At 32.7% G+C, this 18,887-nt stretch overlaps 1 protein-coding gene and 1 pseudogene across 25 annotated transcripts in view; one reads left to right on the top strand and one right to left on the bottom strand.

Moving 5' to 3' along the window:
• ROBO2 (roundabout guidance receptor 2) overlaps positions 1 to 18,887 on the top strand; it is a 1,504,157-nt gene that overhangs the window by 708,384 nt on the left and 776,886 nt on the right. The gene's annotated exons all lie outside the window — the stretch shown is intronic.
• Positions 1,261 to 3,813, bottom strand: LOC107512235 (annotated as a pseudogene).

Here is an 18,887-nt window from a genome sequence, read left to right as displayed (position 1 = left end):
AGCATATATATTATATATAGTATATATAGATATATAATACATATTCTATATACTATGTATATACTATATATTATATAGTATATAATATATAATATATAAAATATATATACTATATATAATATATAATATTTATATATTATATTTATACATAGTATATATAATACTATATATACTATAGTATATATATACCACTATATATATATATACTACTAAAATCAGAAAGCAAGTTGCTTTGTTGATCAAATAAACTATTACATTTTGTCTTATCTTGGTTTGTTATCTAAAACAGTTAATAAAAGGAGTAACAATTGTTGGGAGAGAGAAGAAAATAAACATAATAAATGATAATGACATGTACTTACACAAATAAGTTTTTAATACTCATCCAAAGAGAGGTGATTAAACCTTCTAAGTCAAGGAGAGATTTTGCTTAACATGGGTGAGGAGGAGAGGATAAGGACTAGATCCTGACTCACTAATATCTCTAGGGGAGTTGTGGTTGTCTGCTTTTTCCCTAGTAAACCTTCAAGGACAAATTTTTTTTGTAACAAACATAATATGCAGAAGAAAAACAGTAAGTTTTCTTTAAGAGAGAAACAGAATTATAAAAGTAGACAGAATGAGAGAAAAACGGTCTCTCTTACACTAACACCTTCATTCTCTGCCTCTTTGTTCTCTTCTCCCATCTACTTTTCCAATCTAATTTGCCTAACTCCTTCTCATTTTTCCAGTATCATCTAGTCACATTCATTAGAAAGACTCATCTAATAATACTATCTATACTGGTTCCAATGGCTGATTAAACTATTTTTGTCAAACAATTTAATTTACTTCTATGTACTTTTCTGTTTGCCCCTTGTAAGTTTCTAGTGGGTATTGTGATCCCATTATTTTGCATACTGCCTGGCTCAGATTAATTCTTTAATAGGTAATTTTTAAAATAATAAAGAGATGTTTTAATATTTTGCTACAGGCAGACTAGAAAAGGAGATTTAAAACGGAACTTGATATGAAAACAAATAAATGGCTTCTTAAATCATCTGTGCTGAAGGCATCTAAATTAACTTTCACAAATAAAATCACATAAATAATTTTGTTTCAATTGGAACAGAATAACATCTACGTCTACAGTGCTGTAAACACTGAATATCTCTGTTTGAAATCCATTGCAGAAATGTCTCATATTGAATAAAAATGTTGGTAGGAGACCTTCACGACTAGACAAGCAAGACATTCATATGCTAATACAGAGGAATTTTCCTCAGAATTAATGAAGCCGACTAGTAAGGTGAGGGCTCTAGCTCCATTTAGCTTCATGGATATAGTATAGAGCCTACAAAAAGATCTTCTCAGGTTTTGTTCTTGACAATCGTATCTCCCATTCATCTTCCTAATTCCCTTCAAGTAAATGCCTTTGCAATCTCTAGTTTGTTGAGAAATCAAGTAATATCTTTGATCCTCAAAAAATTTCCTAAGTAGCTGAAAATTTATAACTTGATTCCTGAGGATCGCACCAGCTCATCACCCTGTCATTAGTTGCAATGGTTATTCCACCTCTCTTGAAAAAAATGAAATGTTCATGGTCAAAACTGATGCACAGAAATTTGATTGAGATAGGCCTTAACACAATATACTATCATGTCTGCTGACAGAGACATTTTGGTCCATTGTGTATTTTCACTTTTTTAAAAAGTATCATCATAACTAAAAGAGTGACTTATTTTGTGGAAAAAAAAAATTAAAACTGAAATTTTTCCAGGAGAGCATACCCTGATAACATGTTAATTACCACATTCTGTACCATGTGGATGTGCTCAACATGTATTCAATGACAGTGTAAATAAACATTTGAGATTTAAAAATCACAAACTATTTGCCAATGTTGTAAATTCATAAATGTTGAAATAAATACCTAGAAAAAGAAAAAGTAAATTTTAAAAACTGAAGGGTTTGACAGTATTTATAGATTAACCCAAATGTTTAGTACAAATAGTACAGCAAATTAATTGACATTACTGCTAGTTTCCACTCAATTTCTGCATAATATGAATGACTGGTGTTACATTTGTAAAGATACTTCCTACAACCACACAGGTAAGCTGGAGACTATGATCACTCACTTTACAGCAGCCAATATCATTAACAGAGAATCCTAAATGTCGATAACATTCATCTGTTTCAAAAAGAGTGTTGATCCAAAAAGAGTGTTGCTCCAAAAAATGGCAAACCAGTTGATGGGTCAATAAAGTCAGCCCAATAGCCTTTAGCTCAAAGAGTGTGGCATCTTTCCTTAGCACCATTAATGAACTTTTCTAAGAGAATTTCTCTTTTGTTTTCTACTTCCTCACTCCAAACAGTCGTATCATTCTTAGTTATCTGTGTTACAGTCAGAATCATGAGTTTGTTGTGGTCAGTTCTGGAAACAGTGATTGAAAAATTCTTTGCGGAAATTTCGGGCATGTTTGGATTGCATACTCTACTTTGGCACTTTCAAAGTTTCTGCACCATTAATTTCTTTTCTTTTTTCTTTTTTGCTTCTTATTCTTTCCTCCTCCTCCTCCTCCTCCTCCTCCTCCTCCTCCTCCTCCTCCTCCTCCTCCTCCTCCTCCTCCTCCTCCTCCTCCTCTTCTTCTTCTTCTTCTTCTTCTTCTTCTTCTTCTTCTTCTTCTTCTTTCTTTTTTTACATCAGAAAAGAATAGCTTTATTAGAAGGGAAAGTATAGTTCCAGACATGGAAGTGGGCCTGAGCAAAATAAGCATAGCTCAAAAGGCCAGACACCATTAATTTCTTGTTCAACAGGTGCATCATTACTCTGAAATTCATTTACATATTGCATCATCACAAACTCATGTCTTTCACTTGATAAATCTTCTGCTAGAATAGCAGGTTAAGTTGTAGGAAAGTGGCTTTTTTTTGATGATCTGGTCCCATTGAGTTGACAATCAATCAAAACCTGTGTTCTCAGGAAGCTAGAATCTCTATGATCTTGAGGTCTAAATCGTCCTATAGTTTCATCAGGCCATAATGTTTGAGAGCATATATCAAGAGGTGCAGTGGCCACATCAGACTCTTCAGAACCTGAAGATCTTGATGGGGAGAAGTCTTTGGAATTGCAACCCTTTTAACTAAAGAGTACAATCCGGGGAGATAAAAAATCGGTCTGGTTCTGTTACAGAGCACATTGGCCATTTCTAATGGAAAAGGCAGACATAAAATATATTTTATTCTGTAAAGTAATCCAGTCACCATCACTCCCTCCAGCTGTCACAAACCCTGACTTTTCCCACTGTCAAAATGGCAGTGGCCTATTTTCAATTTTAAAAAATGAAGATCATGTACTAAAGAAATTATAGTAAGAAAGGCTTTGGTTATATGAATGTGTGTTATTTGTTTCTATTAAAAAGAAGTAATATAAATATATAAAAATTATATATATAAAACTGCCTCCTTCCCTGATTTCTGGGCCTGTATTTTTCTATGTGTACTAAAAATAGATCACATCTATTATTTTAAAATGGATGTCAAAATAGCTCGGTATCTCTTGAGCTATCCTTTGTGTAAGGTAACTATTGATTAAACAGATTGTAGCTTGAAATCATATTGACTTTTTCAAATCTCAATCACGTTAGACCTAGAAGGAATATTAAGTGATGAGTTAAAATTTCTCATCCTGTGGATAAAGAAAGCGAAGCACAGTTAAGTCAAGTGGTTCATAATTGTCAAAGTTGAAAATAGAAAAGTTAAAATTAGGAGTCCTGTTCTAATACTTAGTCTCATGTTTTTTTCTAATGAGCTTTTTCAATCTGTATTAAACATTATACATTCCCTAAATTCTAATGAAGTGTATAGCTCTTATGTTTGGTGACATAATTTGATTAAATATCAGAATTTAATAAAATACTTACCACTATGACGTAGATTTATTTGGAGTGTGCTATTAAAATTTAGGACTGCTAAACAAGCATATATTAATGTTCATTTGATGTTGGCAATTCAATAGGTAATAAAAGTGATAGATACAGTTGCAGTGGTATCTATAAAACATTAAAGTATGCCACAGTGCCTAGCATAGTGTTGGGACTCTGTAAAAGTCCATTACATAAATATATTCATTGAATAAGTGGAGAAACAAAAAAGCAATTATATAATTTATCAAACGATAAGCAGTAAATGGAGTTTCTGAAATGTCTATTTCTTGGGATCAAGGATTTTTACAGGATATTTTTGTGTTTGGGTTTATATGTATGAGACATAGCATGGGGTATTTGGATATGATTACTTGGCCTGTGAGTTTGAAAACTTGGATTCTGGTCTATTTTGCTATAACTACCTAAAGAGGTTGCCCCTTTTTCTTAGGCTGTAACTTCATAAACTGTAAAAAAAAAATATAGGAATTTTGGTTTTCACAACAGTGGTTCCGTAATCATCTTTACCTAGTCATTCATATTAGTTTCTTTAGGGTTGCCGTTAAGTACCACATCCTAGTTTCAGCTCTGCCATCTTCAAGCTGTTGATATGAGTAAGTCACTTCCTTTGTGTGGGCCTCAGAATTCTCATCTGTAAAATGGCTAAGTTGAACCAGATTTTCTTTCTATTCCAACTCTGACATGTGAAAGGAAGAAAATAAATGAATACAAGTTCCAAGGAAGTGGTAGACGAAGCAAAAGAGTGAAGAAGCCACATGGCATAAAAAGCAAAGCTAATTTGTGATATTCAGACTGAGATTGTCAGTTCTCTTAATGATTTCATGGAAGTAATATGATTCTAATAATAAAATATTATTGAAAATTATAAGTTTTGGGTGAATTTTAAAAAAATTAAACAGTTACGAGTATACTAAAATAGACTCTTTCCAAATTACTGAAAATATTGTTCTCTCTCTTTCCCCTTATAAAATAGTTTCCTATTGCCACAGGCAAATTTAGCCTCCAAATATTTTTAATAGGCACACCATGACTAAAAATAAATAGCTGGCTTTAAAAAATATATGTGGTCTTTAAAAGAAAGTACAACGAAATGTCAAGAACACTTCTATGGCCAACTTCATGCTTTGCCTGCTTCAGGAAAAGGCTAGTAGAAAACAGGTGTCACTAATCACCATGCAATCTGTCAGCTCCAGTTTGAGGTGGAGTGAACCTCAACCAGCTGTTTTCTCCTCTGATTAAAAATTCCTTCATATTAAACTCCTAACCTTTTTCTCTTATACGCACATACATTTTGCACTTTTTTGGAGGGAGTGTGTGGGCTTGTGGAAATGAATGGATTAGCAGCATCCTACCTTTGAGTCGCTAAGTTAATTAAAGAGTGTGTATATAAAATAGAATAATGAATTATTTAGCTGATAACAAACATGATATAAAATTCAATTTATTGGATAGTCAATTCCATTTTTTTAGTTTTAGAATTATGTAAATTATTTTCAACACAATGGAAAAATAGTATTTGCACATTTATTTTTCATGTGTATGTTTGTTGTTCTACAACTACACACACACACATACACACACATATATATTTGTGCTTTATGGAATGTTTTAAGTATCTGATTAAGAATAGTGCAGTTTGATTAAAAAGGAAATTACACAGCTTCTGAATCAGGAAGACATATAAAACTGAATGATCCTTGCACTTCACTTTCCCTTTCTTTTCTAATCTGGGACAGTCTCTAATACATTTAAGAGTGCTATTTCAAAGTTAACTTATTACATCAAGTCACTCTAAGTAGGGAGCAGTTTCTTAAAAACAAATAGCATTGGAAAAACTTTCCTAACCCTCATTTGGCATATCTCTTCCAGAAAGAAAACTTATAAAATGCATACACCATTACAGGTTAGTCTCAACTCTGTTTCTCTCATTCACCAGTTCAACTTTATCATTATTTATCCCTTCATGTGTATAGAATGATCATACATTCCGGTTTACTAAGGACAGTCTCAGTTTAAGCATGCAGTTCCACCATCTGTCTGGTGATTATTCTCTCTCATTCTCAAAAGTGAACAGATTTGGAAAATAAGTTATATAATCTCTTTGCTACCATGGATATATGCCATATAATCATTCCACAAATGGTTGCCCTTGCTAACTTTAAAATGAAAAATTTTTCCACTATTTCTTTCTAATTTAAACATTATACAATATCTTTTTTCTCTGAACTAGACTTTATTATGTGATTATGTTATTGTGTAATTATTGTATAAAATGTCATTATTACTTCTTATCTAAAGGAGTATTTTTTTCTGGAATTATTGAAATATAATATACAATTAGTCACTTGTATTTACATTGTACAATTCAATGTTTTTTTTTCAATTATACTTGGCATATAATAATAATAATGCAGCTTCTGTAGTCTAGCAGAGTGATCAGAGTTCCACATAAGTCTCAAAGTGATCACCCCACTAAATCTAGTAACCCTCTTCCTCCTTACATATTTATTACATTATTAACCATCTTCCCCACTCCACATCTCCATGTCTATTCTGTAACTATCCATTTGTACCTCCTAATCCCTTTGCATTTTTTTTGCCGTACCCCTCAACCCCCTCCAATCTAGTAGCTCTCAAAATAATCTCTGTATCTATGAGTTTATTTATGTTTGTTGTTGTTGTTGTTGTTTACTTTACTCTTTAGTTTCCACATGTACGTGAAATTATGCAGTATTTGTCTTTCTCTATCTGACCCATTTCATTCCATGCAATAACCTCAAGGTCCATCAAGACAATATATTTTTCCATTCCTTTCCTTTTAGTCTATATGTGTCTTTTAATCTGAAATGAGTCTCTTGTAGGCAGCATGTGTAGGGGTCTTATTTTCTTATCCATTGAACCTCCTTATCTTTTGGTAGGAGCACTTAATTCTTTTCCATTTAAGGTACTTGTCGATAGGAATGCAGTTATTATTATTCTTTATTACTGTTTTAGATACATGTTTTTTTCTTCTTAAAGAAGTCCCTCCAACATTTCCTGTAATACTGGCTTGGTGTTGATAAATTCATTTAGCTTATTTTTTTCTGAGAAGTTCTTTGTCCTTCGACTCTAAATGATAGCTTTGCTGGATGTTCTTAGTTGTAGATCCTGGATTTCCAACACTTTGAATATTTTGTGCCAAGCCCTTCTGTCCTGCAAAGTTTCTTTTGAGAAATCAGCAGTCTTACGGGTGCTCCATTGTAGGTAACTGTTTTTCTCTTGCTGCTTTTAAGAGTCTCTCTTTGTATTTAACCTTTGGCATTTTAATTATGACATCTCTTGGCGTGGATATCCTTGGGTTCATCTTGTTTGGGGCTCTGTACTTCCTGGGCTTGTATATCTATTTCCTTTACCAGGTTAGGGAAGTTTTCCATTATTATTTCTTCAAATTGCTCTTCGACAACTTGCTTTCATTCTGGTACTCATATGAAACAGATACTTTTGCATTTAATAGTGTCCCATAGGCTCCTTAAATTATTATTATGTGTTGGCTTCTTTTTTTTCTTGCCTTCTGATTGAGTGTCCTTGGCTTTCACATCTTCTACATAGGTTATTTGATCCTCTTCTTTATTCACTCTGTTAATTCCATTTAACATACTTTTCATTTTGGATAATGTTTTTCATTTCTGACTGGTTCCCTTTCATAATTTCCATTTCCATTTTTATGTTTTTTATCTCTTTGTTAAAGTTTTCACTGAATTCATTTACAGTTTCTCTAAATTCTTTGAGCATCTTTATAACCGGTGTTTTGAACTCTGCATTTGTTAAGTTGCTTACCTCCATTATTTCTTGATCTCTGTTCTGTTCTAGCATATGCTTTCTGTTTCTTTGTCTTCCCAATTTGGCTGCCTTTCTGTGTCTGTTTCTATGTACTAAATAATCAGAGCTCCTAAGTCTTCCAGTCTTATTAGCATGGATTTGTGTAGTTGGTGTTCACTGGCAGTCCTGAGAGGGGTTCAGCTGCAGGCCAAATTTAGCCCCAGCCTGTGCCCCTCTGGGGCCACTTGTTAAGATTCAGCAAGCAATCCACAGATGCTGTGCTTATAGTTGCCTCCGGAGGCCATGCCAGAAAACGCATTCAGCTGCCACCACTGTGAGTCTAGGAACTGCTCAGCAAGGAACACCTGACTCACTAATGACACAACTAGATGTGGCTTAGGTGGGGCTGCGAGTTAGAGGAGGTAGAGTTTCAGGGAATACTCTGGGTAGAGTGACTTCAGTTATCCAGTTTGATGAAGTCTCAACTATGGTATGCTAAGTCCGCACACTGGTGGCGGGGGGGGGGGGGGGGGGGGGCGTGGGGGTGGGTGGGGGGAGTAGTGGGGAGATCTCTACAGAGGGACAATGAATACTGCCGGCACTTCTGTACAGAGTGAGTCTTGTCTTGGCCCTCACTCAGACTACTCAGTGTCCCCCTGTAAATCCCTGGCGCCCGCTATTCAGCCCATCCAGCTCTGGTGCTAAGAGCAAGAAGGTCCATCACCGTGAAAGTCCACTTGAGGGCACAGCCCCTTTAAGAGGTGTCTACGGCTGCTACTGCCACAGCCTCTGTCCTGCTCGGCCACTCAGGACTGGCAGCCTCGTGTCCTTGCCCTGTCCTACCTCCTCCTAGTGTAGGGTGATTTCCTCTTTTTCTTCCTAGTTGTAAGGCTTATTTATCTAGATCCCAGGTGATTTCTCTGGCTATTTGCTTCTTGTTTCTGTCACAACTTTGATTTGGTCACAAGAGGGATGATCAGAGCTTCTATCATATATGTCATGGTTTTCTTCCCTAAAAGAATATTTTTAAGTGATTCACAGAATGCAAAGACCTGTAATCTTCTGAAAATGCAAATTATATCTTATTAAAGTTGTAACTTTTGTAATGCAATAAACAGTTAGAATGGCCTAGTAGGAACAACATAGTATTTAGAATATAGCCTGACTGAGTGTGACCTGGGCAAATTTAACTTCTTTAAGCCTCAATTTCCATTTATACAATTTGAGGATAATGACTTTTTTTGAATAATGTTTGTAAGAATTGAGGATAGTATATCAAGTGCCCAGGACAGTGCCTGGTGTATAAACAGTGCAGAAAACGTGGTAGCAATTATAATTTTTAAATGGATAAGATTATTGTATACTTATGAATATCAATGGTGTGATTTTCATCTTCAGAGAAAATTTTGTAAACCAAGTAGACTTTACAATGTGGTTGACTATTTAATTACAGAGATTAAGCACCCAGTTGAGATGGTTAACAAATATGAATTGTTAAGCATTAGACAATTAGGCCTAATTGAAGAGACAGAAAGCCTAAATTATCCTTTAAAGTGATTTTACATATACGGTTTTGTTTATGATAAATTTAAACAAATTTAGAATGAACAATATTATACTGGAAGAATAAGATTGTACTATGAATTACATTAAAAAAATCTTTGAATCATCAAGTAACAAATTTCTGTTCTCACAAATAGAATAATATATCTCAATATCTTAAATAAGACTGTTTATTTAATAAAATACATAATCCAATATATCTTTATATAAGTCAAATATTTATCCAATAAAATAAAGCAATCATATGTTCCTTAATCACTTTTGTTCTTTCTCTACAAGAATCCCAGCTTTTATTTGCTCTTTTAACATGAGCAAGCTTTTTTGAGAGGCAAATTATGTTGAAAATATGTTCCAGATTTACGTGGATGGGCAGTGCTAACTGCAAACTATCATCTTTTGGTCAGATCTCATGTTACACAATGTGTCTCAAATTCGAAATTAAAAATGAGATTTACTATGGAGGAACATTTTCTTAATTTTTAATCAGAAAGTGACTTCAAATTCTGGTCTCACCTATGATTTTGAAAAGTTGCTACTTCTCTGTGGCTCATTATTCTCAATATCCTATTTTTTTTTTTAATGCCTCTTTTGTTAAAACACACAGTATTTTAAGAAAATTGTACTGGGCTTAAACATCCAAATGTTCTCCACCGATGAGAAAGAGATGTAAAATGTGACCACTGGTTTTCAGATATACCTGTAGAATCATGTTATTTTCATTTATATTTCAATAGTGACAAAGTAAGATATGTCCCCAACCTACTCTCCTTCAAGATTTTAAATTTTATCGTTCACAATCCCTGCTTTAAATCTTTGAAGTAACAAGGTAAGAAGATTTGATAAATTAAACTGAGTAAATTTACTATTCAAAGTTAGTTAGCATTTACATAGAAGTTAACTTAATCTTTTTTAAACAAATGCAGTGACATGTAAAAATTATCCTAAGACAATCAAAAATGCTATCTTTAATGCATGAATATTTTTAACATCAATCATGCACTAAAAGGTTTGTCATACCTGTTGATTTTAAGTTATTACAAAGTAGACAAGTTGAAAGCATTTGTCTAATGATGCCAACTACACATTCTACCTACTTTACCAGGATATTGTCTGACTCAAAGTGATATAATGTATGCAAAATTGCTTTATATAATAAACTGATATATGTAGAGCTTATTCACTCAATTAATGCTGATACAGAATGTCTACTATGTGCCAATCTCTGTCTTAGGCACTTAATAACAGACTATGACTACTTCTGTCCATTATTTATTTCAGCTCTTTATATAAATAAAGTAATTATATGTGTGTGTGTGTGTGTGTGTATTCTTGCCCCTTCTTAATTACTTATTCAAACCACAACCCGTACACTGGCTTTTAAATTTTTCTCATCTTTATCTATTCCTTTATGTGTTTTCTTCCTCTTCAAGACATGACTCGTGTTCTTTCAATCAACTCATGGAAACAAATGCAAAGGTCTACACTATAGTTTTCAAGGTCATCTCCAACCTGCATGTCCTGTACTTATTTTCTGTGCTTTCAAGGTTTAAATGTTCATAGGAATCACCTGGGAATCTGGTTAAAAGGTGGATTCTGATTTGTTGGGACCTGAGAGTCTGCATTTCTAACAGGCTCCCAAATGATACCCATATTGCTACTCTGCAGAGCACATTTTGGGGAGCAAGGCTCTGTTGTCTTGAGCCTGTGGATCAGAGCCCCATTTGTTTCTCTTAAATTATTTTCCTGCATCCCATTTATTTTCAACAGACATTCTTCTTATAAATAATTAAATCTTTGAGCTGTAAACAACATCCTGCATATTTATCCTAACTTTAACACATTCCATGTGCAGAAAATTTTAACTACAAAGGACCTTTGTTTTATACCTGATCTAGGAAACTCTCACTTTAATTAGCCAGCTCATATGAGTAAAAGCACAGGAACCACTTGATGAGAGTGCCATGTGTTTTGTCCCTTGAGAATTAAAACGAAGAATCTGTTCTCACTGTTTCTTGCTCGCTTTGTCTTGATTACTATATGTAAATGCAAATACTGGGTGATTTGAACATAATCCAACCCATGCCATGGTAAAGTTAAATTAACACCTGATTTTAATCCAGTTTCATTTATGTTTCATATAGTCTTTACATTAAACATCCATGGTTTCTGTAAATATGCTTCCTCTAGCTCTAAAATTTAGATTGATTATTTTGAAATATTTTAATTAAACTGTTTCCATTATTAGAAAGTATCACCACAGTAATCTTATAATGTCAACTTTTGCTTTTCAATTGTTTGAGTTACATCATTAATATTAAATGACCATATTTTATATATATATATATATATATATATATATATATATATATATATACACAAACTTTGTCCATGCTATAAAAAAAAAAATTGAAATTTCTGGCTCATTTTTTGACACTTATCTTTACCACATTTATATCTTCCATCATAACCTTATCAAATTTAACTCAAAATTTTTGTTCATACATTTTGCCTTCCCCAATATATGTGTGTTTGAAATGTTATATCTTTGGTCAAGGAGAGATCTGACCACTTTGTTGTGAAAGATCCCTCCAGATGTCCCTCTAACCTCAATCCTCTGTAACCATTCCTTTAACCTCCTATTCAATAAGGCCCTTTATGGCAGACCCTGTCTATCCTTCTGTCATAGCAACTTAGTAACATTATTTTTAATTCCAAGTTGACTTTTCTGCTTTTCCTGCTATACTGGAAGGCAATTTATTTATTTATTTATTTTGATAATTGTATTTTTAGTACCCAAGTTTGGGGCTCTCATAGCGAGGTACTCAGTTATATCTTGTTGATCTTTTATTGAAAGATATGCAGCTAAATTTTAAATATTGAATATATAACACTTTTCTTATGTTTAAGTCTATTGTAGTTTCAGCATGAGAACTATATTTCTGGCCATCCAGAGGGACATGGGAAGGTATAATTTTGCATAAAATTTCTCAGTAGAAGTGACATAATATAACAAGGTACATCAGACTCAACCTAGAGTGTGGTGGTTTTGTAAAATGTTCGCAAGGTTTTTGACATTCCTATCATTGAGCTGTGGGGTTTATGCCACCTTCCTTTGAATCAGAAAAGAATTTTGAATGCTTTGCCCAATAAAATATGGTGGCAATGATACTGGATGCATCCAAGGCTAGTTCATACAAGACCATACAGCTTCCGCTTGATTCTTTTGACATGCTCACTTGGGAGAATCCATACACCATATCAGAAATCTAACTACCCTGAGACCTTCACATTGGAGACACCATATATAGATGCTCTAGACAAGAGCCGCGCGTGAGCTCCTAGACAAAAATAAGCTCCACTTGCTAGGGTGTTTCAGATGTCCCGTTAAGGTAAAATTTCCATTGACTGCAGATACCCCAGCTGATATCCAATTACAACTGCATGAGACACTCCACAAGCAAACTACCCAGCCAAGCTCTTCTCCAATATCTGAGGCCCAAAACAGGAGCAAAATAAAACTATTTTAAGCCACTCCATTTGGGAAAATTTGTTACACAGCCATAGTAATTGGAACCAATCAAAATCACAACCATGCTCTGGTCCCAACTCTATTCGAATGCCTCTAGGAGAGTCATTCTTTCTCGTGGAGACTATTAATGGTAATAACTTTTATTTTCAAAATACTTTTATCTAAATTGTCATATTTGAAATCACAGAATAATTATTGTCATTATCTCTACAATTGTGGCCTGAAGTCACAGCTGTAGGCATTTCAGCATCAAGTTCAAGAACTTGAACCCAAGCCATACTACAGATTTTGCGTAAGCCAATGGAAACTGTGACCTAGACATTTGCATACACCTCTACCTCTGATCCACTTTACTTATAATTGAGAATTACCAATTTGATAGATACTCTCTAAAGTCTGATCTAGCTCTATGTGTCCAAGATTCTATAATCTTCTAATAATAATCTTTTTGCATTTTAATCTATGTGCTCAGAGGAAGAAGCAACAATGTGAGCATGGAGGCTAGCAGCTTTTAAAATGGAGTGTTGCTGTAAAATATGTGGAAGAAAAGATCAGAAAGAAAACTTAAGTGATGATATGCTTGAGAAATAAAAAGATAAGCAATGATTCGGATAGGAACACCATTGAAAAAATGACCAAGGCAAAGTTGTAGCATCCTTCGCAGTTGTTACTATTATAATGGAAAATAGCAACATACTTTCTCTGTTTTGGGCAATGTGCTTACCAAAACTCCTGAATCATCATGATTTTATTGATATCCTCAATGGATCTTTTTTAAAAAATAAAGTGTGGGTGGAGGCGCAGTAATTTCTAAATAAGCAAAGCTCTCAGTGGGATAAATGGATAATGGAACAATAGCTAACGATTTACTATAAATCATTGTTAATATTTGCCATTGCTCTCTGGTGGATAATTGAATACTCTGAGATATATATAGGACTAGGGATCTGTGGACAATGTATCTTGACTCTAATAACAATTTGCTAAATGACAGTAGGAGAGCAATTGAACCTACATAATGCAAGATATGAAAGGATTTCTACAAGGTGAGACTATTCACATTTCATATTGTTTATAAAATTTATTAGATCAATGAATCAACATATAGAAAAAAGATGAGTTATCTATCTGATAACTATAGAAAAATAAATTGTATTCACTGAAGCTTAAAACAAAAGTGCTTTAAAGCACCAAAAATGGTTGGCATTGTTAGACCTGCTTTCAGCTTATCATCTTTGTATTAACTCTTATCAATCAACAAGTATGACAAAAACCTTTTAGTAAGTGATTGAAGTTCAGAATATTCATGCATTAAGGATGATATTTTCAATTATCTCCTAAGAATGAATGACTTTTATACTTTATTGTCTTTGTTATTTAAAAAAACAACCTAAAATATATAACTTCTACAGAAATACTTATTAAAGTTTGTAGATTAGTGAGGTTAGCCAGTCAGGATCCTTAAAATAATTAGTAAGTAACTCATTTGTTTAATTATACATCTTCTTCTTTCAGACTGATTTCAAGTACACATCATGAACATTGTAATTTATAACATATGAGTGACATAGATTAATAAAATACTAAACATTATAAGTAAGAATATAGAAATGAAAATAAAATTTTTATTTAAATGACAAAAAAATAAATACATTCTATGTCTCTTTCTCTTCCATCTACTACTTTGTGCTATTTTATTCCAGAACAACCGCCATAAAGAAAATGCATAAAGTTGACTTTAAAAAAAAATACATTCCAAGGTGTGATAGCATAGTTTTTTTTCCTAAATTACATTTTTTATTCTTCTAAATTGAACCAATGTACCATATTGGCATGTATGTATGATGTGCTTAAGAGAAGCACATCACATTATATTTTAGCCTCCACTTTGATATGTATATACAGAATACCATTGAAGTGTTCACATTATCAAATTGTATTAAATTTTAATTTTCAATCACTATTTTGTACACATTACCTTTTGATGAAAGTGGAGTCTGCTCTTTTAGATTCTTTCACATTCAAATCACTTGGGAATTTTGTTAAATGCAGATTCTGAGTAAGAAGGTTTGGAGTGGGGCCTGGAAATCTGCATTTCTAATCTATTCCCAGGTAATGATGATGCTATTATGTATTCTATGGACAGCCCTTTTTGTAGTAGTAAGAACATATAGGTTTGTTGATTTAGCTAGTTGGTCAGCTATACAGCTCAGGGCTCTATCAATGATTTACATTGGCCTATTCCGAAATATGATATAGATTGTTTACCTGTAAATCATAATTGAGGATAAAGGCCAAAATAAAACTACAGTGTGAGACAAAATGATGATGGTCATCGCTTGTTAGCTAGCAATTATTTATAGCTATGCTTGATATCTACTTTTAATGTTTATTTTGTATTCTTCAAAATGTGGTTTTCACAATGAGCTCTTTATCTGTAATTCCTTTGTTGTCTCTTACCATAGAGCCCAGACCTGCTAAAATTCACCCCTGGTATTTCAGTGTATAGCCAGGTGGGTAAATTATTCTCCCCCACCCTCCATTTCAGGCACTTTTTTTTTTTTTTAAGGAAGTTTCATTTTTGTTTTGTTTTTATTTGAACTAATCTGGTTTTAGGAAATATCTACTTGGTAACTTATGTTTCCCTGTCTCGTCCATGGTTTAATTTAGTGCCTCAATAGCTATCACTTTTCTCTTCATTCTTGCCATCTCTTTTAAATGACAATTTTCTATGTTTTAAATAAATACCAGAATCTTCGAAGGAAGAATAATGCATTTAAAATATGTATTTCATTCAGTGTCAATTTTCTATTTTATTTACAAATAATTTAAGTTAAATATTATTACCTGATATTACTAAGTATAGCAGTTTTTTAATGACAATTATGTTTTACTTCATTCCTTTAGCCTCAATATTATTCTAAAAATAACTAAATCAGGTATAATTTTAGAATAACATGTTCACAGATTTTGTCAATTCATAAGGTTTTACTAAATAGATTGAAAATTTAAATGGTTCAGGTGGTTATAAAATGATGAAATTATAAATCTACTTCTCTAACTTTGTATTCATATTTTCTCTCTTCCTTTATCTCTCCTGTTCTCTCCAGCATTTTTCACTCAAAATACTCTATTTACTTAATGTACAGATGGAATATACAGACTCTCATCATGATGTTGCCCTTTTTTCTAGATGATAATGATTAATCAATTATGAATTTATGAAAAAGAAACACCTGGCACACTTCCATAAACAAATAGGTTTCCTGTGGTTCTAAGAACAGCTGAGGGTATTTCAAAGGGTCAGGGGGCTCTGTGAGTAAAGCTCTTTTCACAGTGTGACTCCACCACATGCCTGTTTCTCATAAATATGCACCCTTACACCCAACATACATGTATTTATTTACTTCTTTAGCAAGAACATATTGCAAAAGCTACAGAGGAACAAAGAATGTAAAGGAGACAGAGAAGGATTAACTTTAAAACACATAAATATTGAAAAAGTTGTTTCAAAAAATATTTTATTCCAAATAACATAAGTCTAAATCAAGGAAAATAAAAGCAGAAGCTATATAAGTAAGAAATATACAGCTCAATGCCTCCAACTGAGGTGATTTTTGTCTTACAATTTAATGACGGTAATCCGTATTGGATACAAGGCACCAATAAAAGAAGCATGCTCGGATACTTCCTTCAGCTACTCTTCCAGACGTACTTTCTTGCCCTTGACTACACTTCTGTGGAAAATTCTACTGGTATGTTTTCACATTCAAGGGGGAAAATATTGAATTTATAATACAGTAAAATGTTCTACTTTTCAATATCTTCTGTATACATGTGTACGTTGTTTTCCTTAAATGCAGATTTCTTTAAAAAGGTAGGGTTCGTGAGGGTTGCTACCCTGTCCTTTAAGGCTATGTGTTCAGTACAGCAGCTACTACTCACGTACCTAAATTGAGTTGTGTTGTTAGTCTAAAATATAACCAGGTTTTAAAGACTTAGGATACAAAAGAGATTGGAAAATATGCCATTGCTAATTTTGTAGATTGATTATATGTTGAAAAAGATAATATTTTAGATATATTGAGTTAAGCAAGATATACTGTTAAAATAAATTTCATCTGTTTCTTTTTGCTTTTTTATATGGCTAACAGAAAACGTAAAACGACATGCGACTCACACGATGTTTCTTTTGGACAGCATTGTTAGAATGTTTTCCCCCTTATGTCTTTTATTCTATAATGCTTAATATTGTTTTATCCTTTCAATATCTTTATTTCCATCCTGAATCCTAAAATAACTCTTCAAACATGAAAACTTTAACCTCAAAATAATGGTCATCTGCCCCAAAACATATATTTAAGTTAGACTCAAAATAAATATCTACTTTTAAAAAAAATCTATTTAAGTGTGACAAAGCGTTCAAATGTAGAGAAGTGGTTTTTCATTCCTGGCCTTAAACAGTAATCAACAATATTGTGCAAAGTAATTATATGCTTTTTATAAATTTTTAAAAGTTCATTTTAAAATAAATTTAAAATTGAGGGGAAAAGTACTATAGAAAATTAAAAAATACCAATGAGGGATAATTTGCTGTTTTCAAACTAGCATTTTCCTAGATATTTTATATCTAAACATTTTCTTATTTCTTCTAAAAAAAAAAAAAAAGCTTAGTATAACACTAATTCTTATGTTCTTACCTTGAAAAAAATATTTTAATCTTAATTTTAAAATTACAGTTTGAAAGTGTAACACATGCCCTAATTATCATAGTAAAGAACTTTTCCAACATTGTTTAGTAGCAGCAGAAATCAGCATACTGTAGTCTGTTTTGGGCCCTCTCCAGGGATGTAGAGTTTTGGAGATAGCAAAAGTGCCTCATATAATGTAGCCTTTGTTTATAAGGTAGCCTTATTCCATGATTTCAGATTATATTTTAAGAGTTTTTTGTATTTAACTTAAAATATTGTTCTCTAGAATCTATAATAGTCTTACCTAATGAGATATGTACTTTCACAAGGGCAAGATGCTTTCTCAGAATTATTTTTTATTAGTCACTAAACAATTATGAGCAGTAAGAAAAACATGGATGTATATATATGTATACACACATGTGTGCACACACACATATATTTAAGAACACCTGTTAGATAAATTAGTATCCTCTCTCCTTTACCTCACATTATGACTTGGAATTTTTAAAGTTGTATTTGGAGATCCATGTTAAGGAAGTATAATTTGATTTTTCTATATGCTTTAGTTTTTGTTAAGATTTATCTTAGGTTTACTTTGTTATTCATACACCTATTGAGTCTTCAGAGAAGTAAAGTGAGCACAAAATTGTTGATGTATTACAATTTACTGTGTTTTAAAGTGTGCTATAATCATCATGTCATGGTGATTCACCGGAGTAGACTATTACTGAATCATGTGAATGATTTACCACTTCCAGAGAATTCAATTGGTTTCCATTTTCATTTGTGGGAATCTATGTTCTTAACAGTCAATGATTTATACTTATGTCAACAACTGACACAAAGATATTTGAAGTAATGCAGTAAGGGGATGAGACTGAATTTTCTCCATGCACATACTTTTTCATAATAGTTTTCTTAAAATCTTTGGGATAGTCTCAAATTCTGAAAGACTTTGCAATTCTGATAAAATCATAATAAATGCTATAAACAGCAGAAGTTAAGGCAAAAAGCAATTTTGCAGGAAATATAAATGTGAGAAGCCACACACATACTTGATATATGTACATTGTTTTCATGTAATGAGAAATGGAATCTGATGAATGAAATGTCATGGTCTAACTCTTTTAATCAATAATAAAATACAGCATTATTTATACCATGATTATAACAGTCTTGCAAAATTCTGTTATTTTGAAGAAAGCTTTTATTCTTTTCTCTAAAAATTGCAAGTCTGATTAGATTATAAACTATTAATTATATTTGTTTTTGTTTTTGTTTTGTTTTGTTTTGTTTTTGAGAAGAGAAATTGTGGTATTATGAAGAACCTTGTTTTAAAAACTTCCCAGACTAGGTCAACCTACCATATTTGACAGA

This window comes from Rousettus aegyptiacus, unplaced genomic scaffold, assembly GCF_014176215.1.
Source record: "Rousettus aegyptiacus isolate mRouAeg1 unplaced genomic scaffold, mRouAeg1.p scaffold_m13_p_4, whole genome shotgun sequence".
Taxonomy (NCBI): Eukaryota; Metazoa; Chordata; class Mammalia; order Chiroptera; family Pteropodidae; genus Rousettus; species Rousettus aegyptiacus.
Note: the sequence above shows the minus strand (reverse complement) of the source record. Positions and strands in the feature narration are given on the sequence as shown.